We start from the raw sequence: 23,244 nt of genomic DNA on the forward strand, positions 1-23,244 counted from the left end.
CTCCAAATGTCCAGTTGCATTTTCTACAGAAAGAGTGTTCAGATCTGCTCAATCAAAACTATGGTTTAACTCTGTTAGCTGAATGCACAGATCAGAAAGAAGTTTCACCGAATGATTCTGTGTAGTTTATATTTGAAGACATTCCTTTTTCCACTATTACCCTCTTAGCGCTCCGAATCTCCACTTGCATTTTCTACAAAAAGAGTGTTTCATAACTGCTCAATCAAAAATATGTTTTATCTCTGTTAACTGAATTTACAGATCAGAAATAAGTTTCACAGAATGCATCTGTGTAGTTTTTATTTGAAGATATTCTTTTTCCCAATTTAGGCCTCTTAGCGCTTAGCATGTCCAATTGCAGTTTCTACAGAAAGAGTGTTTCAGAATGGCTCAATCAAAAGTAAGGTTCAAATCTGTTAGTTGAATGCACAGAACAGAAAGAATTTTCACAGAATGCTACTGTGTAGTTTATATTTGAATATATTCCTTTTTCCACTATTACCCTCTTAGCGCTCCGAATGTCCACTTGCATTTTCTACAGAAAGAGTGTTCAGAACTGCGCAATCAAAAGTATGGTTTAACTCTGTTAGCTTAATGAACATGTCAGAAATAAGTTTCACACAATGCTTCTGTGTAGTTTTTATTTGAAGATATTATTTTTCCCAATATAGGCCTCTTAGCGCTCAGAATGTCCAATTGCAGTTTCTACAGAAAGAGTGTTTCAGAAAGGCTCAATCCAAAGTAAGGTTCAACTCTGTTAGTTGAATGCACAGAACAGAAAGAAGTTTCATACAATGCTTCTGTGTAGTTTATATTTGAACATATTCTTTTTTCCACTATTACCCACTTAGCGCTACGAATGTCCAGTTGCATTTTCTACAGAAAGAATGTTCAGTTCTGCTCAATCAAAACTATGGTTTAACTCTGTTAGCTGAATGCTCAGATCAGAAAGAAGTTTCACAGAATGCTTCTGTGTAGTTTATATTTGAATATATTCCTTTTTCCACTACTACTCTCTTAGCGCTCCAAATGTCCAGTTGCATTTTCTACAGAAAGAGTGTTCAGATCTGCTCAATCAAAAGTATGGTTTAACTCTGTTAGCTGAATGCACAGATCAGAAAGAAGTTTCACAGAATGATTCTGTGTAGTTTATATTTGGAGACATTCCTTTTTCCACTATTACCCTCTTAGCGCTCCGAATCTCCACTTGCATTTTCTACAGAAAGAGTGTTTCAGAACGGCTCAATCAAAAGTAAGGTTCAACTCTTTAAGTTGAACAAACAGAACAGAAAGAAGTTTCACACAATTCTTCTGTGTAGTTTTTATTTGTAGACATTCTTTTTCCCAATATTGGCCTCTTAGCGCTCAGAATGTCCAATTGCAGTTTCTATAGAAAGAGTGTTTCAGAGCGGCTAAATCAAAAGTAAGGTTCAACTCTGTTAGTTGAATGCACAGAACAGAAAGAAGTTTCATACAATGCTTCTGTGTAGTTTATATTTGAACATATTCATTTTTGCACTATTACCCACTTAGCGCTACGAATGTCCAGTTGCATTTTCTACAGACAGAGTGTTTCAAATCTGCTCAATCAAAAGTATGGTTTAACTCTGTTAGCTGAATGCTCCGATCAGAAAGAAGTTTCACAGAATGCTTCTGTGTAGTTTATATTTGAATATATTCCTTTTTCCACTACTACGCTCTTAGCGCTCCAAAGGTCCAGTTGCATTTTCTACAGAAATAGTGTTCAGATCTGCTCAATCAAAAGTATGGTTTAACTCTGTTAGCTGAATGCACAGATCAGAAAGAAGTTTCACCGAATGATTCTGTGTAGTTTATATTTGAAGACATTCCTTTTTCCACTATTACCCTCTTAGCGCTCCGAATCTCCACTTGCATTTTCTACAAAAAGAGTGTTTCATAACTGCTCAATCAAAAATATGTTTTATCTCTGTTAACTGAATTTACAGATCAGAAATAAGTTTCACAGAATGCATCTGTGTAGTTTTTATTTGAAGATATTCTTTTTCCCAATGTAGGCCTCTTAGCGCTTAGCATGTCCAATTGCAGTTTCTACAGAAAGAGTGTTTCAGAACGGCTCAATCAAAAGTAAGGTTCAACTCTGTTAGTTGAATGCACAGAACAGAAAGAATTTTCACAGAATGCTACTGTGTAGTTTATATTTGAATATATTCCCTTTTCCACTATTACCCTCTTAGCGCTCCGAATGTCCACTTGCATTTTCTACAGAAAGAGTGTTCAGAACTGCGCAATCCAAAGTATGGTTTAACTCTGTTAGCTTAATGAACATAACAGAAATAAGTTTCACAAAATGCTTCTGTGTAGTTTTTATTTGAAGATATTATTTTTCCCAATATAGGCCTCTTAGCGCTCAGAATGTCCAATTGCAGTTTCTACAGAAAGAGTGTTTCAGAAAGGCTCAATCCAAAGTAAGGTTCAACTCTGTTAGTTGAATGCACAGAACAGAAAGAAGTTTCACACAATGCTTCTGTGTAGTTTATATTTGAACATATTCTTTTTTCCACTATTACCCACTTAGCGCTACGAATGTCCAGTTGCATTTTCTACAGAAAGAGTGTTCAGATCTGCTCAATCAAAACTATGGTTTAACTCTGTTAGCTGAATGCACAGATCAGAAAGAAGTTTCACCGAATGATTCTGTGTAGTTTATATTTGAAGACATTCCTTTTTCCACTATTACCCTCTTAGCGCTCCGAATCTCCACTTGCATTTTCTACAAAAAGAGTGTTTCATAACTGCTCAATAAAAAATATGTTTTATCTCTGTTAACTGAATTTACAGATCAGAAATAAGTTTCACAGAATGCATCTGTGTAGTTTATATTTGAAGATATTCTTTTTCCCAATGTAGGCCTCTTAGCGCTTAGCATGTCCAATTGCAGTTTCTACAGAAAGAGTTTTTCAGAACCGCTCAATCAAAAGTAAGGTTCAACTCTGTTAGTTGAATGCACAGAACAGAAAGAATTTTCACAGAATGCTACTGTGTAGTTTATATTTGAATATATTCCTTTTTCCACTATTACCCTCTTAGCGCTCCGAATGTCCACTTGCATTTTCTACAGAAAGAGTGTTCAGAACTACGCAATCAAAAGTATGGTTTAATTCTGTTAGCTTAATGAACATATCAGAAATAAGTTTCACACAATGCTTCTGTGTAGTTTTTATTTGAAGATATTATTTTTCCCAATAGAGGCCTCTTAGCGCTCAGAATGTCCAATTGCACTTTGTACAGAAAGAGTGTTTCAGAAAGGCTCAATCAAAAGTAAGGTTCAACTCTGTTAGTTGAATGCACAGAACAGAAAGAAGTTTCATACAATGCTTCTGTGTAGTTTATATTTGAACATATTCTTTTTTCCACTATTACCCACTTAGCGCTACGAATGTCCAGTTGCATTTTCTACAGACAGAGTGTTTCAAAACTGCTCAATCAAAAGTATGGTTTAACTCTGTTAGCTGAATGCTCAGATCAGAAAGAAGTTTCACAGAATGCTTCTGTGTAGTTTATATTTGAATATATTCCTTTTTCCACTACTACTCTCTTAGCGCTCCAAATGTCCAGTTGCATTTTCTACAGAAAGAGTGTTCAGATCTGCTCAATCAAAAGTATGGTTTAACTCTGTTAGCTGAATGCACAGATCAGAAAGAAGTTTCACAGAATGATTCTGTGTAGTTTATATTTGGAGACATTCCTTTTTCCACTATTACCCTCTTAGCGCTCCGAATCTCCACTTGCATTTTCTACAGAAAGAGTGTTTCAGAACGGCTCAATCAAAACTAAGGTTCAACTCTTTTAGTTGAACAAACAGAACAGAAAGAAGTTTCACACAATTCTTCTGTGTAGTTTTTATTTGTAGACATTCTTTTTCCCAATATAGGCCTCTTAGCGCTCAGAATGTCCAATTGCAGTTTCTACAGAAAGAGTGTTTCAGAACGGCTAAATCAAAAGTAAGGTTCAACTCTGTTAGTTGAATGCACAGAACAGAAAGAAGTTTCATACAATGCTTCTGTGTAGTTTATATTTGAACATATTCTTTTTTCCACTATTACCCACTTAGCGCTACGAATGTCCAGTTGCATTTTCTACAGACAGAGTGTTTCAAAACTGCTCAATCAAAAGTATGGTTTAACTCTGTTAGCTGAATGCTCAGATCAGAAAGAAGTTTCACAGAATGCTTCTGTGTAGTTTATATTTGAATATATTCCTTTTTCCACTACTACGCTCTTAGCGCTCCAAATGTGCAGTTGCATTTTCTACAGAAGGAGTGTTCAGATCTGCTCAATCAAAAGTATGGTTTAAACCTGTTAGCTGAATGCACAGATCAGAAAGAAGTTTCACCGAATGATTCTGTGTAGTTTATATTTGAAGACATTCCTTTTTCCACTATTACCCTCTTAGCGCTCCGAATCTCCACTTGCATTTTCTACAAAAAGAGTGTTTCATAACTGCTCAATCAAAAATATGTTTTATCTCTGTTAACTGAATTTACAGATCAGTAATTAGTTTCACAGAATGCATCTGTGTAGTTTTTATTTGAAGATATTCTTTTTCCCAATGTAGGCCTCTTAGCGCTTAGCATGTCCAATTGCAGTTTCTACAGAAAGAGTGTTTCAGAACGGCTCAATCAAAAGTAAGGTTCAACTCTGTTAGTTGAATGCACAGAACAGAAAGACTTTTCACAGAATGCTACTGTGTAGTTTATATTTGAATATATTCCTTTTTCCACTATTACCCTCTTAGCGCTCCGAATGTCCACTTGCATTTTCTACAGAAAGAGTGTTCAGAACTGCGCAATCAAAAGTATGGTATAACTCTGTTAGCTTAATGAACATATCAGAAATAAGTTTCACACAATGCTTCTGTGTAGTTTTTATTTGAAGATATTATTTTTCCCAATAGAGGCCTCTTAGCGCTCAGAATGTCCAATTGCACTTTGTACAGAAAGAGTGTTTCAGAAAGGCTCAATCAAATGTAAGGTTCAACTCTGTTAGTTGAATGCACAGAACAGAAAGAAGTTTCATACAATGCTTCTGTGTAGTTTATATTTGAACATATTCTTTTTTCCACTATTACCCACTTAGCGCTACGAATGTCCAGTTGCATTTTCTACAGACAGAGTGTTTCAAAACTGCTCAATCAAAAGTATGGTTTAACTCTGTTAGCTGAATGCTCAGATCAGAAAGAAGTTTCACAGAATGCTTCTGTGTAGTTTATATTTGAATATATTCCTTTTTCCACTACTACTCTCTTAGCGCTCCAAATGTCCAGTTGCATTTTCTACAGAAAGAGTGTTCAGATCTGCTCAATCTAAAGTGTGGTTTAACACTGTTAGCTGAATGCACAGATCAGAAAGAAGTTTCACCGAATGATTCTGTGTAGTTTATATTTGGAGACATTCCTTTTTCCACTATTACCCTCTTAGCGCTCCAAATCTCCACTTGCATTTTCTACAGAAAGAGTGTTTCAGAACGGCTCAATCAAAACTAAGGTTCAACTCTTTTAGTTGAACAAACAGAACAGAAAGAAGTTTCACACAATTCTTCTGTGTAGTTTTTATTTGTAGACATTCTTTTTCCCAATATAGGCCTCTTAGCGCTCAGAATGTCCAATTGCAGTTTCTACAGAAAGAGTGTTTCAGAACGGCTCAATCAAAAGTAAGGTTCAACTCTGTTAGTTGAATGCACAGAACAGAAAGATGTTTCATACAATGCATCTGTGTAGTTTATATTTGAACATATTCTTTTTTCCACTATTACCCACTTAGCGCTACGAATGTCCAGTTGCATTTTCTACAGACAGAGTGTTTCAAAACTGCTCAATCAAAAGTATGGTTTAACTCTGTTAGCTGAATGCTCAGATCAGAAAGAAGTTTCACAGAATGCTTCTGTGTAGTTTATATTTGAATATATTCCTTTTTCCACTACTACGCTCTTAGCGCTCCAAATGTCCAGTTGCATTTTCTACAGAAGGAGTGTTCAGATCTGCTCAATCAAAAGTATGGTTTAAATCTGTTAGCTGAATGCACAGATCAGAAAGAAGTTTCACCGAATGATTCTGTGTAGTTTATATTTGAAGACATTCCTTTTTCCACTATTACCCTCTTAGCGCTCCGAATCTCCACTTGCATTTTCTACAAAAAGAGTGTTTCATAACTGCTCAATCAAAAATATGTTTTATCTCTGTTAACTGAATTTACAGATCAGAAATAAGTTTCACAGAATGCATCTGTGTAGTTTTTATTTGAAGATATTCTTTTTCCCAATGTAGGCCTCTTAGCGCTTAGCATGTCCAATTGCAGTTTCTACAGAAAGAGTGTTTCAGAACGGCTCAATCAAAAGTAAGGTTCAACTCTGTTAGTTGAATGCACAGAACAGAAAGACTTTTCACAGAATGCTACTGTGTAGTTTATATTTGAATATATTCCTTTTTCCACTATTACCCTCTTAGCGCTCCGAATGTCCACTTGCATTTTCTACAGAAAGAGTGTTCAGAACTGCGCAATCAAAAGTATGGTATAACTCTGTTAGCTTAATGAACATATCAGAAATAAGTTTCACACAATGCTTCTGTGTAGTTTTTATTTGAAGATATTATTTTTCCCAATAGAGGCCTCTTAGCGCTCAGAATGTCCAATTGCACTTTGTACAGAAAGAGTGTTTCAGAAAGGCTCAATCAAATGTAAGGTTCAACTCTGTTAGTTGAATGCACAGAACAGAAAGAAGTTTCATACAATGCTTCTGTGTAGTTTATATTTGAACATATTCTTTTTTCCACTATTACCCACTTAGCGCTACGAATGTCCAGTTGCATTTTCTACAGACAGAGTGTTTCAAAACTGCTCAATCAAAAGTATGGTTTAACTCTGTTAGCTGAATGCTCAGATCAGAAAGAAGTTTCACAGAATGCTTCTGTGTAGTTTATATTTGAATATATTCCTTTTTCCACTACTACTCTCTTAGCGCTCCAAATGTCCAGTTGCATTTTCTACAGAAAGAGTGTTCAGATCTGCTCAATCTAAAGTGTGGTTTAACACTGTTAGCTGAATGCACAGATCAGAAAGAAGTTTCACCGAATGATTCTGTGTAGTTTATATTTGGAGACATTCCTTTTTCCACTATTACCCTCTTAGCGCTCCAAATCTCCACTTGCATTTTCTACAGAAAGAGTGTTTCAGAACGGCTCAATCAAAACTAAGGTTCAACTCTTTTAGTTGAACAAACAGAACAGAAAGAAGTTTCACACAATTCTTCTGTGTAGTTTTTATTTGTAGACATTCTTTTTCCCAATATAGGCCTCTTAGCGCTCAGAATGTCCAATTGCAGTTTCTACAGAAAGAGTGTTTCAGAACGGCTCAATCAAAAGTAAGGTTCAACTCTGTTAGTTGAATGCACAGAACAGAAAGATGTTTCATACAATGCATCTGTGTAGTTTATATTTGAACATATTCTTTTTTCCACTATTACCCACTTAGCGCTACGAATGTCCAGTTGCATTTTCTACAGACAGAGTGTTTCAAAACTGCTCAATCAAAAGTATGGTTTAACTCTGTTAGCTGAATGCTCAGATCAGAAAGAAGTTTCACAGAATGCTTCTGTGTAGTTTATATTTGAATATATTCCTTTTTCCACTACTACGCTCTTAGCGCTCCAAATGTCCAGTTGCATTTTCTACAGAAGGAGTGTTCAGATCTGCTCAATCAAAAGTATGGTTTAAATCTGTTAGCTGAATGCACAGATCAGAAAGAAGTTTCACCGAATGATTCTGTGTAGTTTATATTTGAAGACATTCCTTTTTCCACTATTACCCTCTTAGCGCTCCGAATCTCCACTTGCATTTTCTACAAAAAGAGTGTTTCATAACTGCTCAATCAAAAATATGTTTTATCTCTGTTAACTGAATTTACAGATCAGAAATAAGTTTCACAGAATGCATCTGTGTAGTTTTTATTTGAAGATATTCTTTTTCCCAATGTAGGCCTCTTAGCGCTTAGCATGTCCAATTGCAGTTTCTACAGAAAGAGTGTTTCAGAACGGCTCAATCAAAAGTAAGGTTCAACTCTGTTAGTTGAATGCACAGAACAGAAAGTATTTTCACAGAATGCTACTGTGTAGTTTATATTTGAATATATTCCTTTTTCCACTATTACCCTCTTAGCGCTCCGAATGTCCACTTGCATTTTCTACAGAAAGAGTGTTCAGAACTGCGCAATCAAAAGTATGGTTTAACTCTGTTAGCTTAATGAACATATCAGAAATAAGTTTCACACAATGCTTCTGTGTAGTTTTTATTTGAAGATATTATTTTTCCCAATAGAGGCCTCTTAGCGCTCAGAATGTCCAATTGCACTTTGTACAGAAAGAGTGTTTCAGAAAGGCTCAATCAAAAGTAAGTTCAACTCTGTTAGTTGAATGCACAGAACAGAAAGAAGTTTCATACAATGCTTCTGTGTAGTTTATATTTGAACATATTCTTTTTTCCACTATTACCCACTTAGCGCTACGAATGTCCAGTTGCATTTTCTACAGACAGAGTGTTTCAAAACTGCTCAATCAAAAGTATGGTTTAACTCTGTTAGCTGAATGCTCAGATCAGAAAGAAGTTTCACAGAATGCTTCTGTGTAGTTTATATTTGAATATATTCCTTTTTCCACTACTACTCTCTTAGCGCTCCAAATGTCCAGTTGCATTTTCTACAGAAAGAGTGTTCAGATCTGCTCAATCAAAAGTATGGTTTAACTCTGTTAGCTGAATGCACAGATCAGAAAGAAGTTTCACAGAATGATTCTGTGCAGTTTATATTTGGAGACATTCCTTTTTCCACTATTACCCTCTTAGCGCTCCGAATCTCCACTTGCATTTTCTACAGAAAGAGTGTTTCAGAACGGCTCAATCAAAACTAAGGTTCAACTCTTTTAGTTGAACAAACAGAACAGAAAGAAGTTTCACACAATTCTTCTGTGTAGTTTTTATTTGTAGACATTCTTTTTCCCAATATAGGCCTCTTAGCGCTCAGAATGTCCAATTGCAGTTTCTACAGAAAGAGTGTTTCAGAACGGCTCAATCAAAAGTAAGGTTCAACTTTGTTAGTTGAATGCACAGAACAGAAAGAAGTTTCATACAATGCTTCTGTGTAGTTTATATTTGAACATATTCTTTTTTCCACTACTACCCACTTAGCGCTACGAATGTCCAGTTGCATTTTCTACAGACAGAGTGTTTCAAAACTGCTCAATCAAAAGTATGGTTTAACTCTGTTAGCTGAATGCTCAGATCAGAAAGAAGTTTCACAGAATGCTTCTCTGTAGTTTATATTTGAATATATTCCTTTTTCCACTACTACGCTCTTAGCGCTCCAAATGTCCAGTTGCATTTTCTACAGAAAGAGTGTTCAGATCTGCTCAATCAAAAGTATGGTTTAACTCTGTTAGCTGAATGCACAGATCAGAAAGAAGTTTCACCGAATGATTCTGTGTAGTTTATATTTGAAGACATTCCTTTTTCCACTATTAACCTCTTAGCGCTCCGAATCTCCACTTGCATTTTCTACAAAAAGAGTGTTTCATAACTGCTCAATCAAAAATATGTTTTATCTCTGTTAACTGAATTTACAGATCAGAAATAAGTTTCACAGAATGCATCTGTGTAGTTTTTATTTGAAGATATTCTTTTTCCCAATGTAGGCCTCTTAGCGCTTAGCATGTCCAATTGCAGTTCCTACAGAAAGAGTGTTTCAGAACGGCTCAATCAAAAGTAAGGTTCAACTCTGTTAGTTGAATGCACAGAACAGAAAGAATTTTCACAGAATGCTACTGTGTAGTTTATATTTGAATATATTCCTTTTTCCAATATTAGCCTCTTAGCGCTCCGAATGTCCACTTGCATTTTCTACAGAAAGAGTGTTCAGAACTGCGCAATCAAAAGTATGGTTTAACTCTGTTAGCTTAATGAACATATCAGAAATAAGTTTCACACAATGCTTCTGTGTAGTTTTTATTTGAAGATATTATTTTTCCCAATATAGGCCTCTTAGCGCTCAGAATGTCCAATTGCAGTTTCTACAGAAAGAGTGTTTCAGAAAGGCTCAATCCAAAGTAAGGTTCAACTCTGTTAGTTGAATGCACATAACAGAAAGAAGTTTCATACAATGCTTCTGTGTAGTTTATATTTGAACATATTCTTTTTTCCACTATTACCCACTTAGCGCTACGAATGTCCAGTTGCATTTTCTACAGAAAGAGTGTTCAGATCTGCTCAATCAAAACTATGGTTTAACTCTGTTAGCTGAATGCACAGATCAGAAAGAAGTTTCACCGAATGATTCTGTGTAGTTTATATTTGAAGACATTCCTTTTTCCACTATTACCCTCTTAGCGCTCCGAATCTCCACTTGCATTTTCTACAAAAAGAGTGTTTCATAACTGCTCAATCAATAATATGTTTTATCTCTGTTAACTGAATTTACAGATCAGAAATAAGTTTCACAGAATGCATCTGTGTAGTTTTTATTTGAAGATATTCTTTTTCCCAATGTAGGCCTCTTAGCGCTTAGCATGTCCAATTGCAGTTTCTACAGAAAGAGTGTTTCAGAACGGCTCAATCAAAAGTAAGGTTCAACTCTGTTAGTTGAATGCACAGAACAGAAAGAAGTTTCACAGAATGCTACTGTGTAGTTTATATTTGAATATATTCCTTTTTCCACTATTACCCTCTTAGCGCTCCGAATGTCCACTTGCATTTTCTACAGAAAGAGTGCTCAGAACTGCGCAATCAAAAGTATGGTTTAACTCTGTTAGCTTAATGAACATATCAGAAATAAGTTTCACACAATGCTTCTGTGTAGTTTTTATTTGAAGATATTATTTTTCCCAATAGAGGCCTCTTAGCGCTCAGAATGTCCAATTGCAGTTTCTACAGAAAGAGTGTTTCAGAAAGGCTCAATCCAAAGTAAGGTTCAACTCTGTTAGTTGAATGCACAGAACAGAAAGAAGTTTCATACAATGCTTCTGTGTAGTTTATATTTGAACATATTCTTTTTTCCACTATTTCCCAATTAGCGCTACGAATGTCCAGTTGCATTTTCTACAGACAGAGTGTTTCAAAACTGCTCAATCAAAAGTATGGTTTAACTCTGTTAGCTGAATGCTCAGAACAGAAAGAAGTTTCACAGAATGCTTCTGTGTAGTTTATATTTGAATATATTCCTTTTTCCACTACTACTCTCATAGCGCTCCAAATGTCCAGTTGCATTTTCTACAGAAAGAGTGTTCAGATCTGCTCAATCAAAAGTATGGTTTAACTCTGTTAGCTGAATGCACAGATCAGAAAGAAGTTTCACAGAATGATTCTGTGTAGTTTATATTTGGAGACATTCCTTTTTCCACTATTACCTTCTTAGCGCTCCGAATCTCCACTTGCATTTTCTACAGAAAGAGTGTTTCAGAACGGCTCAATCAAAACTAAGGTTCAACTCTTTTAGTTGAACAAACAGAACAGAAAGAAGTTTCACACAATTCTTCTGTGTAGTTTTTATTTGTAGACATTCTTTTTCCCAATATAGGCCTCTTAGCGCTCAGAATGTCCAATTGCAGTTTCTACAGAAAGAGTGTTTCAGAACGGCTCAATCAAAAGTAAGGTTCAACTTTGTTAGTTGAATGCACAGAACAGAAAGAAGTTTCATACAATGCTTCTGTGTAGTTTATATTTGAACATATTCTTTTTTCCACTACTACCCACTTAGCGCTACGAATGTCCAGTTGCATTTTCTACAGACAGAGTGTTTCAAAACTGCTCAATCAAAAGTATGGTTTAACTCTGTTAGCTGAATGCTCAGATCAGAAAGAAGTTTCACAGAATGCTTCTGTGTAGTTTATATTTGAATATATTCCTTTTTCCACTACTACGCTCTTAGCGCTCCAAATGTCCAGTTGCATTTTCTACAGAAAGAGTGTTCAGATCTGCTCAATCAAAAGTATGGTTTAACTCTGTTAGCTGAATGCACAGATCAGAAAGAAGTTTCACCGAATGATTCTGTGTAGTTTATATTTGAAGACATTCCTTTTTCCACTATTACCCTATTAGCGCTCCGAATCTCCACTTGCATTTTCTACAAACAGAGTGTTTCATAACTGCTCAATCAAAAATATGTTTTATCTCTGTTAACTGAATTTACAGATCAGAAATAAGTTTCACAGAATGCATCTGTGTAGTTTTTATTTGAAGATATTCTTTTTCCCAATGTAGGCCTCTTAGCGCTTAGCATGTCCAATTGCAGTTTCTACAGAAAGAGTGTTTCAGAACGGCTCAATCAAAAGTAAGGTTCAACTCTGTTAGTTGAATGCACAGAACAGAAAGAATTTTCACAGAATGCTACTGTGTAGTTTATATTTGAATATATTCCTTTTTCCACTATTACCCTCTTAGCGCTCCGAATGTCCACTTGCATTTTCTACAGAAAGAGTGTTCATAACTGCGCAATCAAAAGTATGGTTTAACTCTGTTAGCTTAATGAACATATCAGAAATTAGTTTCACATAATGCTTCTGTGTAGTTTTTATTTGAAGATATTATTTTTCCCAATATAGGCCTCTTAGCGCTCAGAATGTCCAATTGCAGTTTCTACAGAAAGAGTGTTTCAGAAAGGCTCAATCCAAAGTAAGGTTCAACTCTGTTAGTTGAATGCACAGAACAGAAAGAAGTTTCATACAATGCTTCTGTGTAGTTTATATTTGAACATATTCTTTTTTCCACTATTACCCACTTAGCGCTACGAATGTCCAGTTGCATTTTCTACAGACAGAGTGTTTCAAAACTGCTCAATCAAAAGTATGGTTTAACTCTGTTAGCTGAATGCTCAGATCAGAAAGAAGTTTCACAGAATGCTTCTGTGTAGTTTATATTTGAATATATTCCTTTTTCCACTACTACTCTCTTAGCGCTCCAAATGTCCAGTTGCATTTTCTACAGAAAGAGTGTTCAGATCTGCTCAATCAAAAGTATGGTTTAACTCTGTTAGCTGAATGCACAGATCAGAAAGAAGTTTCACAGAATGATTCTGTGTAGTTTATATTTGGAGACATTCCTTTTTCCACTATTACCCTCTTAGCGCTCCGAATCTCCACTTGCATTTTCTACAGAAAGAGTGTTTCAGAACGGCTCAATCAAAACTAAGGTTCAACTCTTTTAGTTGAACAAACAGAACAGAAAGAAGTTTCACACAATTCTTCTGTGTAGTTTTTATTTGTAGACATTCATTTTCCCAATATAGGCCTCTTAGCGCTCAGAATGTCCAATTGCAGTTTCTACAGAAAGAGTGTTTCAGAACGGCTCAATCAAAAGTAAGGTTCAACTCTGTTAGTTGAATGCACAGAACAGAAAGAAGTTTCATACAATGCTTCTGTGTAGTTTATATTTGAACATATTCTTTTTTCCACTATTACCCACTTAGCGCTACGAATATCCAGTTGCATTTTCTACAGACAGAGTGTTTCAAAACTGCTCAATCCAAAGTATGGTTTAACTCTGTTAGCTGAATGCTCAGATCAGAAAGAAGTTTCACAGAATGCTTCTGTGTAGTTTATATTTGAATATATTCCTTTTTCCACTACTACGCTCTTAGAGCTCCAAATGTCCAGTTGCATTTTCTACAGAAAGAGTGTTCAGATCTGCTCAATCAAAAGTATGGTTTAACTCTGTTAGCTGAATGCACAGATCAGAAAGTTGTTTCATCGAATGATTCTGTGTAGTTTATATTTGAAGACATTCCTTTTTCCACTATTACCCTCTTAGCGCTCCGAATCTCCACTTGCATTTTCTACAAAAAGAGTGTTTCATAACTGCTCAATCAAAAATATGTTTTATCTCTGTTAACTGAATTTACAGATCAGCAATAAGTTTCACAGAATGCATCTGTGTACTTTTTATTTGAAGATATTCTTTTTCCCAATGTAGGCCTCTTAGCGCTTAGCATGTCCAATTGCAGTTTCTACAGAAAGAGTGTTTCAGAACGGCTCAATCAAAAGTAAGGTTCAACTCTGTTAGTTGAATGCACAGAACAGAAAGAATTTTCACAGAATGCTACTGTGTAGTTTATATTTGCATATATTCCTTTTTCCACTATCACCCTCTTAACGCTCCGAATGTCCACTTGCATTTTCTACAGAAAGAGTGTTCAGAACTGCGCAATCAAAAGTATGGTTTAACTCTGTTAGCTTAATGAACATATCAGAAATAAGTTTCACACATTGCTTCTGTGTAGTTTTTATTTGAAAATATTATTTTTCCCAATATAGGCCTCTTAGCGCTCAGAATGTCCAATTGCAGTTTCTACAGAAAGAGTGTTTCAGAAAGGCTCAATAAAAAGTAAGGTTCAACTCTGTTATTTGAATGCACAGAACAGAAAGAAGTTTCATACAATGCTTCTGTGTAGTTTATATTTGAACATATTCTTTTTTCCACTATTACCCACTTAGCGCTACGAATGTCCAGTTGCATTTTCTACAGACAGAGTGTTTCAAAACTGCTCAATCAAAAGTATGGTTTAACTCTGTTAGCTGAATGCTCAGATCAGAAAGAAGTTTCACAGAATGCTTCTGTGTAGTTTATATTTGAATATATTCCTTTTTCCACTACTACTCTCTTAGCGCTCCAAATGTCCAGTTGCATTTTCTACAGAAAGAGTGTTCAGATCTGCTCAATCAAAAGTATGGTTTAAGTCTGTTAGCTGAATGCACAGATCAGAAAGAAGTTTCACAGAATGATTCTGTGTAGTTTATATTTGGAGACATTCCTTTTTCCACTATTACCCTCTTAGCGCTCCGAATCTCCTCTTGCATTTTCTACAGAAAGAGTGTTTCAGAACGGCTCAATCAAAACTAAGGTTCAACTCTTTTAGTTGAACAAACAGAACAGAAAGAAGTTTCACACAATTCTTCTGTGTAGTTTTTATTTGTAGACATTCTTTTTCCCAATATAGGCCTCTTAGCGCTCAGAATGTCCAATTGCAGTTTCTACAGAAAGAGTGTTTCAGAACGGCTCAATCAAAAGTAAGGTTCAACTCTGTTAGTTGAATGCACAGAACAGAAAGAAGTTTCATACAATGCTTCTGTGTAGTTTATATTTGAACATATTCTTTTTTCCACTATTATCCACTTAGCGCTACGAATGTCCAGTTGCATTTTCTACAGACAGAGTGTTTCAAAACTGCTCAATCAAAAGTATGGTTTAACTCTGTTAGCTGAATGCTCAGATCAGAAAGAAGTTTCACAGAATGCTTCTGTGTAGTTTATATTTGAATATATACCTTTTTCCACTACTACGCTCTTAGCGCTCCAAATGTCCAGTTGCATTTTCTACAGAAAGAGTGTTCAGATCTGCTCAATCAAAAGTATGGTTTAACTCTGTTAGCTGAATGCACAGATCAGCAAGAAGTTTCACCGAATGATTCTGTGTAGTTTATATTTGAAGACATTCCTTTTTCCACTATTACCCCCTTAGCGCTCCGAATCTCCACTTGCATTTTCTACAAAAAGAGTGTTTCATAACTGCTCAATCAAAAATATATTTTATCTCTGTTAACTGAATTTACAGATCAGAAATAAGTTTCACAGAATGCATCTGTGTAGTTTTTATTTGAAGATATTCTTTTTCCCAATGTAGGCCTCTTAGCGCTTAGCATGTCCAATTGCAGTTTCTACAGAAAGAGTGTTTCAGAACGGCTCAATCAAAAGTAAGGTTCAACTCTGTTAGCTGAATGCACAGAACAGAAAGAATTTTCACAGAATGCTACTGTGTAGTTTATATTTGAATATATTCCTTTTTCCACTATTACCCTCTTAGCGCTCCGAATGTCCACTTGCATTTTCTACAGAAAGAGTGTTCAGAACTGCGCAATCAAAAGTATGGTTTAATTCTGTTGGCTTAATGAACATATCAGAAATAAGTTTCCCACAATGCTTCTGTGTAGTTTTTATTTGAAGATATTATTTTTCCCAATAGAGGCCTCTTAGCGCTCAGAATGTCCAATTGCAGTTTCTACAGAAAGAGTGTTTCAGAAAGGCTCAATCAAAAGTAAGGTTCAACTCTGTTAGTTGAATGCACAGAACAGAAAGAAGTTTCATACAATGCTTCTGTGTAGTTTATATTTGAACATATTCTTTTTTCCACTATTACCTACTTAGCGCTACGAATGTCCAGTTGCATTTTCTACAGACAGAGTGTTTCAAAACTGCTCAATCAAAAGTATGGTTTAACTCTGTTAGCTGAATGCTCAGATCAGAAAGAAGTTTCACAGAATGCTTCTGTGTAGTTTATATTTGAATATATTCCTTTTTCCACTACTACGCTCTTAGCGCTCCAAATGTCCAGTTGCATTTTCTACAGAAAGAGTGTTCAGATCTGCTCAATCAAAAGTATGGTTTAACTCTGTTAGCTGAATGCACAGATCAGAAAGAAGTTTCACAGAATGATTCTGTGTAGTTTATATTTGGAGACATTCCTTTTTCCACTATTACCCTCTTAGCGCTCCGAATCTCCACTTGCATTTTCTACAGAAAGAGTATTTCAGAACGGCTCAATCAAAACTAAGGTTCAACTCTTTTAGTTGAACAAACAGAACAGAAAGAAGTTTCACACAATTCTTCTGTGTAGTTTTTATTTGTAGACATTCCTTTTCCCAATATAGGCCTCTTAGCGCTCAGAATGTCCAATTGCAGTTTCTACAGAAAGAGTGTTTCAGAACGGCTCAATCAAAAGTAAGGTTCAACTCTGTTAGTTGAATGCACAGAACAGAAAGAAGTTTCATACAATGCTTCTGTGTAGTTTATATTTGAACATATTCTTTTTTCCACTATTACCCACTTAGCGCTACGAATGTCCAGTTGCATTTTCTACAGACAGAGTGTTTCAAAACTGCTCAATCCAAAGTATGGTTTAACTCTGTTAGCTGAATGCTCAGATCAGAAAGAAGTTTCACAGAATGCTTCTGTGTAGTTTATATTTGAATATATTCCTTTTTCCACTACTACGCTCTTAGCGCTCCAAATGTCCAGTTGCATTTTCTACAGAAAGAGTGTTCAGATCTGCTCAATCAAAAGTATGGTTTAACTCTGTTAGCTGAATGCACAGATCAGAAAGAAGTTTCACCGAATGATTCTGTGTAGTTTATATTTGAAGACATTCCTTTTTCCACTATTACCCTCTTAGCGCTCCGAATCTCCACTTGCATTTTTTACAAAAAGAGTGTTTCATAACTGCTCAATCAAAAATATGTTTTATCTCTGTTAACTGAATTTACAGATCAGAAATAAGTTTCACAGAATGCATCTGTGTAGTTTTTATTTGAAGATATTCTTTTTCCCAATGTAGGCCTCTTAGCGCTTAGCATGTCCAATTGCAGTTTCTACAGAAAGAGTGTTTCAGAACGGCTCAATCAAAAGTAAGATTCAACTCTGTTAGTTGAATGCACAGAACAGAAAGAAGTTTCACAGAATGCTACTGTGTAGTTTATATTTGAATATATTCCTTTTTCCACTATTATCCTCTTAGCGCTCCGAATGTCCACTTGCATTTTCTACAGAAAGAGTGTTCAGAACTGCACAATCAAAAGTATGGTTTAACTCTGTTAGCTTAATGAACATATCAGAAATAAGTTTCACACAATGCTTCTGTGTAGTTTTTATTTGAAGATATTATTTTTCCCAATATAGGCCTCTTAGTGCTCACAATGTCCAATTGCAGTTTCTACAGAAAGAGTGTTTCAGAAAGGCTCAATAAAAAGTAAGGTTCAACTCTGTTAGTTGAATGCACAGAACTGAAAGAAGTTTCATACAATGCTTCTGTGTAGTTTATATTTGAACATATTCTTTTTTCCACTATTACCCACTTAGCGCTACGAATGTCCAGTTGCATTTTCTACAGACAGAGTGTTTCAAAACTGCTCAATCAAAAGTATGGTTTAACTCTGTTAGCTGAATGCTCAGATCAGAAAGAAGTTTCACAGAATGCTTCTGTGTAGTTTATATTTGAATATATTCCTTTTTCCACTACTACTCTCTTAGCGCTCCAAATGTCCAGTTGCATTTTCTACAGAAAGAGTGTTCAGATCTGCTCAATCAAAAGTATGGTTTAAGTCTGTTAGCTGAATGCACAGATCAGAAAGAAGTTTCACAGAATGATTCTGTGTAGTTTATATTTGGAGACATTCCTTTTTCCACTATTACCCTCTTAGCGCTCCGAATCTCCTCTTGCATTTTCTACAGAAAGAGTGTTTCAGAACGGCTCAATCAAAACTAAGGTTCAACTCTTTTAGTTGAACAAACAGAACAGAAAGAAGTTTCACACAATTCTTCTGTGTAGTTTGTATTTGTAGACATTCTTTTTCCCAATATAGGCCTCTTAGCGCTCAGAATGTCCAATTGCAGTTTCTACAGAAAGAGTGTTTCAGAACGGCTCAATCAAAAGTAAGGTTCAACTCTGTTAGTTGAATGCACAGAACTGAAAGAAGTTTCATACAATGCTTCTGTGTAGTTTATATTTGAACATATTCTTTTTTCCACTATTATCCACTTAGCGCTACGAATGTCCAGTTGCATTTTCTACAGACAGAGTGTTTCAAAACTGCTCAATCAAAAGTATGGTTTAACTCTGTTAGCTGAATGCTCAGATCAGAAAGAAGTTTCACAGAATGCTTCTGTGTAGTTTATATTTGAATATATACCTTTTTCCACTACTACGCTCTTAGCGCTCCAAATGTCCAGTTGCATTTTCTACAGAAAGAGTGTTCAGATCTGCTCAATCAAAAGTATGGTTTAACTCTGTTAGCTGAATGCACAGATCAGAAAGAAGTTTAACCGAATGATTCTGTGTAGTTTATATTTGAAGACATTCCTTTTTCCACTATTACCCTCTTAGCGCTCCGAATCTCCACTTGCATTTTGTACAGAAAGAGTGTTTCAGAACGGCTCAATCAAAACTAAGGTTCAACTCTTTTAGTTGAACAAACAGAACAGAAAGAAGTTTCAAACAATTCTTCTGTGTAGTTTTTATTTGTAGACATTCCTTTTCCCAATATAGGCCTCTTGGCGCTCAGAATGTCCAATTGCAGTTTCTACAGAAAGAGTGTTTCAGAACGGCTCAATCAAAAGTAAGGTTCAACTCTGTTAGTTGAATGCACAGAACAGAAAGAAGTTTCATACAATGCTTCTGTGTAGTTTATATTTGAACATATTCTTTTTTCCACTATTACCCACTTAGCGCTACGAATGTCCAGTTGCATTTTCTACAGACAGAGTGTTTCAAAACTGCTCAATCAAAAGTATGGTTTAACTCTGTTAGCTGAATGCTCAGATCAGAAAGAAGTTTCACAGAATGCTTCTGTGTAGTTTATATTTGAATATATACCTTTTTCCACTACTACGCTCTTAGCGCTCCAAATGTCCAGTTGCATTTTCTACAGAAAGAGTGTTCAGATCTGCTCAATCAAAAGTATGGTTTAACTCTGTTAGCTGAATGCACAGATCAGAAAGAAGTTTCACAGAATGATTCTGTGTAGTTTATATTTGAAGACATTCCTTTTTCCACTATTACCCTCTTAGCGCTCCGAATCTCCACTTGCATTTTTTACAAAAAGAGTGTTTCATAACTGCTCAATCAAAAATATGTTTTATCTCTGTTAACTGAATTTACAGATCAGAAATAAGTTTCACAGAATGCATCTGTGTAGTTTTTATTTGAAGATATTCTTTTTCCCAATGTAGGCCTCTTAGCGCTTAGCATGTCCAATTGCAGTTTCTACAGAAAGAGTGTTTCAGAACGGCTCAATCAAAAGTAAGATTCAACTCTGTTAGTTGAATGCACAGAACAGAAAGAAGTTTCACAGAATGCTACTGTGTAGTTTATATTTGAATATATTCCTTTTTCCACTATTATCCTCTTAGCGCTCCGAATGTCCACTTGCATTTTCTACAGAAAGAGTGTTCAGAACTGCACAATCAAAAGTATGGTTTAACTCTGTTAGCTTAATGAACATATCAGAAATAAGTTTCACACAATGCTTCTGTGTAGTTTTTATTTGAAGATATTATTTTTCCCAATATAGGCCTCTTAGTGCTCACAATGTCCAATTGCAGTTTCTACAGAAAGAGTGTTTCAGAAAGGCTCAATAAAAAGTAAGGTTCAACTCTGTTAGTTGAATGCACAGAACTGAAAGAAGTTTCATACAATGCTTCTGTGTAGTTTATATTTGAACATATTCTTTTTTCCACTATTACCCACTTAGCGCTACGAATGTCCAGTTGCATTTTCTACAGACAGAGTGTTTCAAAACTGCTCAATCAAAAGTATGGTTTAACTCTGTTAGCTGAATGCTCAGATCAGAAAGAAGTTTCACAGAATGCTTCTGTGTAGTTTATATTTGAATATATTCCTTTTTCCACTACTACTCTCTTAGCGCTCCAAATGTCCAGTTGCATTTTCTACAGAAAGAGTGTTCAGATCTGCTCAATCAAAAGTATGGTTTAAGTCTGTTAGCTGAATGCACAGATCAGAAAGAAGTTTCACAGAATGATTCTGTGTAGTTTATATTTGGAGACATTCCTTTTTCCACTATTACCCTCTTAGCGCTCCGAATCTCCTCTTGCATTTTCTACAGAAAGAGTGTTTCAGAACGGCTCAATCAAAACTAAGGTTCAACTCTTTTAGTTGAACAAACAGAACAGAAAGAAGTTTCACACAATTCTTCTGTGTAGTTTGTATTTGTAGACATTCTTTTTCCCAATATAGGCCTCTTAGCGCTCAGAATGTCCAATTGCAGTTTCTACAGAAAGAGTGTTTCAGAACGGCTCAATCAAAAGTAAGGTTCAACTCTGTTAGTTGAATGCACAGAACTGAAAGAAGTTTCATACAATGCTTCTGTGTAGTTTATATTTGAACATATTCTTTTTTCCACTATTATCCACTTAGCGCTACGAATGTCCAGTTGCATTTTCTACAGACAGAGTGTTTCAAAACTGCTCAATCAAAAGTATGGTTTAACTCTGTTAGCTGAATGCTCAGATCAGAAAGAAGTTTCACAGAATGCTTCTGTGTAGTTTATATTTGAATATATACCTTTTTCCACTACTACGCTCTTAGCGCTCCAAATGTCCAGTTGCATTTTCTACAGAAAGAGTGTTCAGATCTGCTCAATCAAAAGTATGGTTTAACTCTGTTAGCTGAATGCACAGATCAGAAAGAAGTTTAACCGAATGATTCTGTGTAGTTTATATTTGAAGACATTCCTTTTTCCACTATTACCCTCTTAGCGCTCCGAATCTCCACTTGCATTTTCTACAGAAAGAGTGTTTCAGAACGGCTCAATCAAAACTAAGGTTCAACTCTTTTAGTTGAACAAACAGAACAGAAAGAAGTTTCAAACAATTCTTCTGTGTAGTTTTTATTTGTAGACATTCCTTTTCCCAATATAGGCCTCTTGGCGCTCAGAATGTCCAATTGCAGTTTCTACAGAAAGAGTGTTTCAGAACGGCTCAATCAAAAGTAAGGTTCAACTCTGTTAGTTGAATGCACAGAACAGAAAGAAGTTTCATACAATGCTTCTGTGTAGTTTATATTTGAACATATTCTTTTTTCCACTATTACCCACTTAGCGCTACGAATGTCCAGTTGCATTTTCTACAGACAGAGTGTTTCAAAACTGCTCAATCAAAAGTATGGTTTAACTCTGTTAGCTGAATGCTCAGATCAGAAAGAAGTTTCACAGAATGCTTCTGTGTAGTTTATATTTGAATATATACCTTTTTCCACTACTACGCTCTTAGCGCTCCAAATGTCCAGTTGCATTTTCTACAGAAAGAGTGTTCAGATCTGCTCAATCAAAAGTATGGTTTAACTCTGTTAGCTGAATGCACAGATCAGAAAGAAGTTTCACAGAATGATTCTGTGTAGTTTATATTTGAAGACATTCCTTTTTCCACTATTACCCTCTTAGCGCTCCGAATCTCCACTTGCATTTTTTACAAAAAGAGTGTTTCATAACTGCTCAATCAAAAATATGTTTTATCTCTGTTAACTGAATTTACAGATCAGAAATAAGTTTCACAGAATGCATCTGTGTAGTTTTTATTTGAAGATATTCTTTTTCCCAATGTAGGCCTCTTAGCGCTTAGCATGTCCAATTGCAGTTTCTACAGAAAGAGTGTTTCAGAACGGCTCAATCAAAAGTAAGATTCAACTCTGTTAGTTGAATGCACAGAACAGAAAGAAGTTTCACAGAATGCTACTGTGTAGTTTATATTTGAATATATTCCTTTTTCCACTATTATCCTCTTAGCGCTCCGAATGTCCACTTGCATTTTCTACAGAAAGAGTGTTCAGAACTGCACAATCAAAAGTATGGTTTAACTCTGTTAGCTTAATGAACATATCAGAAATAAGTTTCACACAATGCTTCTGTGTAGTTTTTATTTGAAGATATTATTTTTCCCAATATAGGCCTCTTAGTGCTCACAATGTCCAATTGCAGTTTCTACAGAAAGAGTGTTTCAGAAAGGCTCAATAAAAAGTAAGGTTCAACTCTGTTAGTTGAATGCACAGAACAGAAAGAAGTTTCATACAATGCTTCTGTGTAGTTTATATTTGAACATATTCTTTTTTCCACTATTACCCACTTAGCGCTACGAATGTCCAGTTGCATTTTCTACAGACAGAGTGTTTCAAAACTGCTCAATCAAAAGTATGGTTTAACTCTGTTAGCTGAATGCTCAGATCAGAAAGAAGTTTCACAGAATGCTTCTGTGTAGTTTATATTTGAATATATTCCTTTTTCCACTACTACTCTCTTAGCGCTCCAAATGTCCAGTTGCATTTTCTACAGAAAGAGTGTTCAGATCTGCTCAATCAAAAGTATGGTTTAAGTCTGTTAGCTGAATGCACAGATCAGAAAGAAGTTTCACAGAATGATTCTGTGTAGTTTATATTTGGAGACATTCCTTTTTCCACTATTACCCTCTTAGCGCTCCGAATCTCCTCTTGCATTTTCTACAGAAAGAGTGTTTCAGAACGGCTCAATCAAAACTAAGGTTCAACTCTTTTAGTTGAACAAACAGAACAGAAAGAAGTTTCACACAATTCTTCTGTGTAGTTTGTATTTGTAGACATTCTTTTTCCCAATATAGGCCTCTTAGCGCTCAGAATGTCCAATTGCAGTTTCTACAGAAA

Source organism: Symphalangus syndactylus, chromosome 13, assembly GCF_028878055.3.
Source record: "Symphalangus syndactylus isolate Jambi chromosome 13, NHGRI_mSymSyn1-v2.1_pri, whole genome shotgun sequence".
Classification (NCBI taxonomy): Eukaryota; Metazoa; Chordata; class Mammalia; order Primates; family Hylobatidae; genus Symphalangus; species Symphalangus syndactylus.